This window comes from Tachysurus fulvidraco, chromosome 11, assembly GCF_022655615.1.
Source record: "Tachysurus fulvidraco isolate hzauxx_2018 chromosome 11, HZAU_PFXX_2.0, whole genome shotgun sequence".
Taxonomy (NCBI): Eukaryota; Metazoa; Chordata; class Actinopteri; order Siluriformes; family Bagridae; genus Tachysurus; species Tachysurus fulvidraco.
The window spans coordinates 19,117,546-19,124,611 of NC_062528.1; the positions used below are offsets into that span (position 1 = coordinate 19,117,546).

General features: G+C 38.3%; 1 non-coding gene across 1 annotated transcript; it reads right to left on the reverse strand.

Moving 5' to 3' along the window:
- Positions 1-221: 221 nt before the first annotated feature.
- On the reverse strand, positions 222-379 carry LOC113651787. The gene has a single exon (XR_003442726.1). It is a non-coding gene; the product is annotated as a U1 spliceosomal RNA (small nuclear RNA).
- Positions 380-7,066: the final 6,687 nt, after the last annotated feature.

The following is a 7,066-nucleotide window of genomic DNA, read 5'->3' on the forward strand; positions in this document are numbered from 1 at the left end:
TGTAAATGTAAATGTAATGAAATTCTTTCATCTTATATCCCAACTTTGGAGGTTAGGGTCAGGGCACAGGGTCAGCCATGATACAGCGCCCCTGGAGCAGAGAGTGTTAAGGGCCTTGCTCAAGGGCCCAACAGTGGCAGCTTAGCAGTGCTGGGGCTTGATTCTCCAATCAACAACCCAGAGCTGTAACCACTTGAGCTACCATTTTCCTGAAACAAAAAAAGTGGAAAGCACAAATGCATTTCACCACTATCAGAAATTATGCTGTTGAAAATCCCACAATTGGGGAATTGGCAAAGGTCAGCAGAGCCCAAGTGCAACGGCTGAGCCTCGATTTGGTCAAAATACCTCCTTGGTAATGCTGCTGCCAAGTAAGTTTACAAACTCCCTTTATGCAGATGACCTTCTCTGTTACATTTTCAACCCTGCCACATTTCTCAGACTATCTTTAACATCAATTTGGGAAGATTTCAAAAATGTTCCTTTCCTTAAACTTCCCTTATCTTTTGTCATTTTTATATTTATGTTAGAGAGAAACCCAGTTCCCTGAGCAGAGACTCAAAAGTTGATCTCATCCCCCAGTCTGAGATGGAACTTCTCTATCCTATATGAATCAACTGATTCTTTAAACAGCAACCCTACAATGGCTCTAAGTAATAAATGGTAGGGAGATTTGGATATTGCCATAATAGATGATGAATGTGTGGCTACAAAAAGATTCCCCAGTGTGTTAAACTAGTAAAATTGTGTTTTTTACTCAAAAGCTTCCCTAGAAACCTTCTACAAAACATGGACATCTGTTTTAAACTACAGAATATTGGTTATGCAGACACTAGGACCATACTCCGGGGTTGGGGGTTTCAGATCATGTAAAATGTTTTGTACTTTTTTAAACAAACCTACAGTAATAACACTTTTATTTTTCATCTTGGCTATGATCCATTTTTTTGAATTGCGGTCAGAATACATTTTTAGACAAAGTAATTCTATAAACTACAACCAAAACCAGAGGCAGATATCAAAACCAGACGAGACCAGTCACTAAAAATAAAATAGCTAAATTTATGCAACAATTGAAAATGCACAAATTACAAGATAAATATTGAACTAATTAAAAAACAGACCCAGATAATCAGTCCATTAAATAATTCAATATTCACATGGCAGTGCAGCTGTTGGCAAATTCTTCAAAGTTCAATGACACCACTGTGTCTGTGTGTTTAGTCATAAAAATCATACTCATGAAATCCCTGTGGGAAAATATAATAATCCAAGAGTCAAACAGATGCTTAACAGCAGAGGCAGAATCAACAAATCCTTGGATAAGCATTCATCAGCTCGGTTAAAAACGTGTCTGAATAACACAACCATCACCAGATCATGCACAATTTTTACAGAAGTCCTACAAATCCAGATACTCACATTTGTCTACGGATTATCCTTTCCATAATGATAGCTTCTTATTTACAGTAACTGCTGTTTCATTCATTTGTGCAAAACACGATTCACCCGATAGAGCTGCAAAGTCTTATAACACATGGCAAAGAGATTCCCTACAGTAAATGCATGTCTGTTCAATTCTATTTCATAAACGAGGCCTTATTAAAGCGCATTCCCACTGTAGGAATCATTTTACAAACACGGAAAAAGATTTTTAAGAAAATCAGTACCATTAGGTTTGTTTCTATAGCAGGAAATCCAGAGGTTCATTTTCAGGGCCATTTTCATCCATCCACCCATTCTCTACACCACTTATCCTACTGGGTCGCAGGTCCCAGGAGACTCAGGGCACAAGCCAGGGTACAACCTGGACAGGATACCAGTCTATTACAGGGCACAATCGCACATATGCTCATTTACACTATCTCACTCACTCATTTTACTACCTCGGGTCACGGGGAGCCTGTGCCTATCCCAGGCGTCATCGGGCATCAAGGCAGAATACACCCTGGACGGATCACACACTAGGACAATTTTCCAGAAATGCCAATCAACCTACCATGCATGTCTTTGGACCGGAGTACCCAGAAGAAACCCCCGAGGCACGGGGAGAACATGCAAACTCCACACACAAGGCGACCCTTGAGGTGTGAGGCGAACGTGCTAACCACTAAGCCACTAAGCCACCATGCACCCTTGCTCATTTACACAATAAAGACAATTTAGAGATTCTATTCAGCCACCAATGCACGTCTTTTTGCTGAATGTTTTTGTGCCGTACACATGTTAGAGTTAGGAATCAAACCCTCAATCCTGGCTTTAGTCAAAGGTGCTAAAAACCAATCCGAGTCATGTTTATGTCTAGTTTAATATAGGGGTAAATATGGCAAACACTTATTGATCAAAAAATAAATACCTTTTATTAAAGCATAATATAGCTTGTAGTTTGATGAATTTAATCCTTTTGTCATTTTAGCAATATGTGGCTACCCAAAGGTTGGTATACAGTACGTATGGGGGGTGAGGAACTCCTGGGGTGAACAGCAGTTCAGTCTTGCTAGGATTGACTTTAGGATGAAGAGATGGCTCACATTACGAAATGTCAGACAGCCTGAGATCTGTGCAGATTCATAATTGTCTAAGGAAGGAAAGGAGAGGATAAAATGAGTGTCATCTGCATAGCAATGATATACACGCCAATGTGAGGATAAAACCAAGGCATTGGTTTTAGTGGAACAGAAGAGGAACATGACACCCATGGCAAGATTACTGAGGGCATTTGAAGTGAGAAGAAGGATATTGAAGGTGATATGATACTTTACCAGACGCAATCAGAGGTTCTGGAGCATGGGTACGATGTGGTCCCTAGAGATGTTCTTAAACAGGCAAGCCTTTTGTACCATGTGGATCTTATGGAGATTAGATCCATTTTAAATCCAAATTAGAGAGTGGAAGGTGCAGCAACTAATATAGGTGATGTGGCAGAGGTGGAAAAAAAGTTGTATCTAATAAGTACAGAGAGGTGGGAAACGGGGCTTTTAGAAAGGGGGCTAGTGAGAAGTGAGAGATTAATCCAGCCAGAGAGTTTCAAATATTGGATTTTTTTTTTTTTTACTTTTAAAGAAAATAGTTGAAGAGGTCAGAGGAAGCAGCTAAATAGATTATAGAACGTTTGAGTGATTTGTTGGCAGTGAATGAGTGCTCCTATAAGTACTGTTAAGGAGGATGGAGAAGCAGTCAAGCCAGTGGGAGTGGAGTGGGGTAGGATTAATGTCGAGCTGGAAAGGGGCAACTGAAGTACACTGGACAAGGTAGGCCTTGTGTGTGGGGAGGCAGCTGTTGAATATCAGGGAGAATGAGTGCAGAAGAGTGAGGGGGGGGAAGGGACTTGTGCTTGGGAGGGGAAGGCTGAAGTCATTTCGGACAATGAGTGGGTTGCTGACAGGATCGAAAAGACTGAAAGGCAGGTACATTTCTTTAAGAATCTAGTGGTTCAGGAGGGAGGTAGATAACAATTATGAGAAGGTTGATAAGTGAGGTAGCTGTAACTTCATGAAAGCTGCTGGATACAGTGAGATGAAATCAGAGAAAGAATAGGCAGAGCAGCCAGTAAAGCTCAGTTCTGTTGAGTGATTTAGATCTCAGTTAGTGCCAGAGCATAGAGAGTGTAATGTGAAGCTAAAGCTGAGATGAAGTCAGCTTACTGCCTGGAAGTTCCACAGTCCAAGTACTACCACTGATTGAGGCTGAGATAATAGTAGAGGGTAGAGGAGGCTACTGTGTAGTTTGGGTTTATGGGAGATGAGCCAAGGGGCTGTGAGATTTGATGATGGACAAAGGTTTGTGGCAGTCAGCATTTTGGTCTGTTGTGGCATCTATGAGATTAAATACTGTAGGACTGAAATGGAACAGTTAACAAAAACCTTTTTAAATAAATTTTGCTTCAAATTGAATCAGCTTGAATGTAAATTTGTAAGCCCTGCCCATAGTTCACACCTTATTGTACGCTTGATTAGACACCAGAGAGAATTATTTAGCATAGACTAACACGAGCTTCTTGGGATGTGGTAGCATAGTGTTTAAGGTGCTGGACTACCAATCGGCAGGTCATGAGTTTGAATCCCGGGTCCACCAGGCTGCCACTGCTGGGGTCCTGAGCAAGGCCCTTAACCATCAGTTGTATAAAATTGTCTGCTAAATGCTGTAAATGTAAACTTCCAAACAACAAGTCTGAGATCCAAAAAAGCCAAGTAAATAGTGCTGAAAGATCTGAATCTGTCCTTTCAGTAAAGAATAAATCAACAGCTCTGTTCATGCAAGAGGCATTCACAAAGTGGCCCAAATCCAATCATTTCCTTCAAACGTGACACATATTTGTTACTTACATGTCTGTGTGAACGGCAAAAAAACATTGAATCTGACATTTTCAATTTGGATTTGGGCTAATATCAATCCAAATAAATATTCTTTATAATTTCATGATTTCAGATGGTTATCACACGCTTTCAACAACAAAAAAAAAAGACAAGCCTGACGCAGAAGAAGTAATTGAGTCATTAGAAAATCAGCAACACATGCAATTACAGGCACTATTTCAGGGACATGTGCTTGGAGAAAATGCGAAATGAAATCACATATCATTAAAAATTGTCCACAAATTACAATTCAAACGTTACCGCAAATCTTTTCTAACTAAATACACAATGCTTTTCAGAATAACAGTAAGTAATTTGTTTCAGATCCTTGTCAACATCTAACATTCTGCAAATCTGATTCATTTGTTGGAAGTAAACAAATGAGTAGCTTCTCACAGCATCTCTTGTGACATAGCTACAACATCTGCCAACTAGGATACTAATAAAAAAATCCACTGATGCTGATAAATAGTCAAGACTTTTCCAGGACAGCTGGTTAAAAAAGGGCATGTTGTTTTTCCTAACATTCTTGAACTCACAATGAAAGTTCAATTTACTTGTAAAACATGCAAAGATATAGCGTGTCATTGCAAAATCATTGCCAAGCCAAATAAAAAGACACTACGGTGAATCGGTTTTGTGAAAAATGATACAACCCATCAAAGTATTAATAATTTATTTTCTAAATCCCCTGCCAAATTGAGCAGGTGAACCTTAATGCATTACAAAACATACCTTGAAAGAAATATAACTCTTTATGGAAAGTCCCAATGGGTTTTTTGAATTAACTCTTTTTTATGAAGATTTTTTTTTATCTCTTGTGTTTCCTGCCGTTTCTGTTATCTGGTTGATAAAATGACATTGCTAAACGGGGAAAGAGATAAAGAACAAGTAAGATATCACATGGCTTTAGTAAGTGTAGTGTATTTAGGCCGTTTTGGAAGCTGAAGATATTTCTTTTGTTCAATGTTGGGTTTTCTTTGTGAATATTGATGGTTGAGTTAGATTAGAAGATTTGATTCCGTTTGGCACGATCATGTTCTTTTCTTTTGACCCCGTTCTTTTGTGAATTATTTTTGGGTTGGTTAATGAATGTATATAACTTGTACATTTATGTAAATAATTATATTTTTGATTTGTTGGATATACTATAGGTTCACTAAAATAAACAAAAACAATGTTGACTTTATGGTTTCCAATTATTTTTTCCCTAAACAATTAAAAAAGGGTTTGTAACAATTTTATTGGATTTTTATGAGTTATTCATTAATGTGTCATTGCTGTGAAATATAGATTGAAGTTGTTGTGAGTTGCATTACTTTATCGCCATAATCAGGTATAGATGGAGGTATTGTTGATAGGAAAGTTTGATCTCTGCGTAAAGTCTTTTTTCCAGCACGTCCCAAAGATTTTTAATGGGGTTAAGGTCTGGACTTGTGGTGGTCAATCCATGTGTGAAAATGACATCTGATGCTCCCTGAACCACTCTTTCACAGTTTGAGCCAGATAAGTCCTGGCATTTTCACCTTGGATGACATATGGCAGTGTCATTAGGGAAGAAAAAATCCACTGATGAAAAAACCTGGTCATTCAGTATATTTAGTTGGTCAGCTGACCCTTTGGGCAGATAAAGCTGCTGAACCTAGACCGGACAAACTGAAGCAACCTCAGATCATAACCTTGCCCCTACAGGGTTGTAGTGTTGGCACTAGGTATGATGGGTACATCACTTCATCTACCTCTTTTGTTACTCTGGTAAACCCATCACTCTGGAACAGGGTACATGTGAACTCCTCAGACCATATGACCTTTTTCCATTGCTCCAGAATTCAATCTTTATGCTCCCTAGCAAATTGAAGTTTGTTTTTCTTGCCAATTAGCGAAACAGTTCTTTGTCCGTAGTTGTTTTCTTAATAATCTGATCCTTCTGAAACAGTGTAACATCTTTTCCCCGACCACAGGAAATGCCTTCTTACAGGGTTGTTTAAGAAATGAGACTCACCCAAATTCCTTGCGTGTATAAAAACATACATGGCCAATAAACCTGATTCTGATTCTTGCCAGGTGAAACATATTAAGCACTGCTGTAATTATTTAATGGAAGGCTCTTACCTATTTGCTTCATTAAATTGAATCCAGGTGTTGACTTTTTTGGCCGTGCATAGCTACATAAATACACATACATACATGCATGTATGTATGTATGTATGTATGTATGTTTGTATGTATGTATGTATGTATGTATGTATGTATGTATGTATGTACAGTATGTATGTTTGTATGTATGAATGTATGTATGTATGTACAGTATGTATGTATGTATGTACAGTATGTATGTATGTATGTATGTATGTATGTATGTATGTATGTATGTACAGTATGTATGTATGTATGTATGTATGTATGTATGTATGTATGTATGTTTGTATGTATGTATGTATGTATGTATGTATGTATGTATGTACAGTATGTATGTATGTATGTATGTATGTATGTATGTATGTACAGTATGTATGTATGTATGTATGTACTGTATGTATGGCCAAAAAAGGTCACCAGAATATGGGTTTTAAATACATTTTTGTTTTCCAGGGAGGGCAGGCTAATTTAGAGTATCTTCTGTGCTACATTTGCACTGTGTTTACTCTGAATACCAACCATGACATTCTGAAAATGTATCCCTAATGCGCAAGCCTAAGTCAACGGTGGCA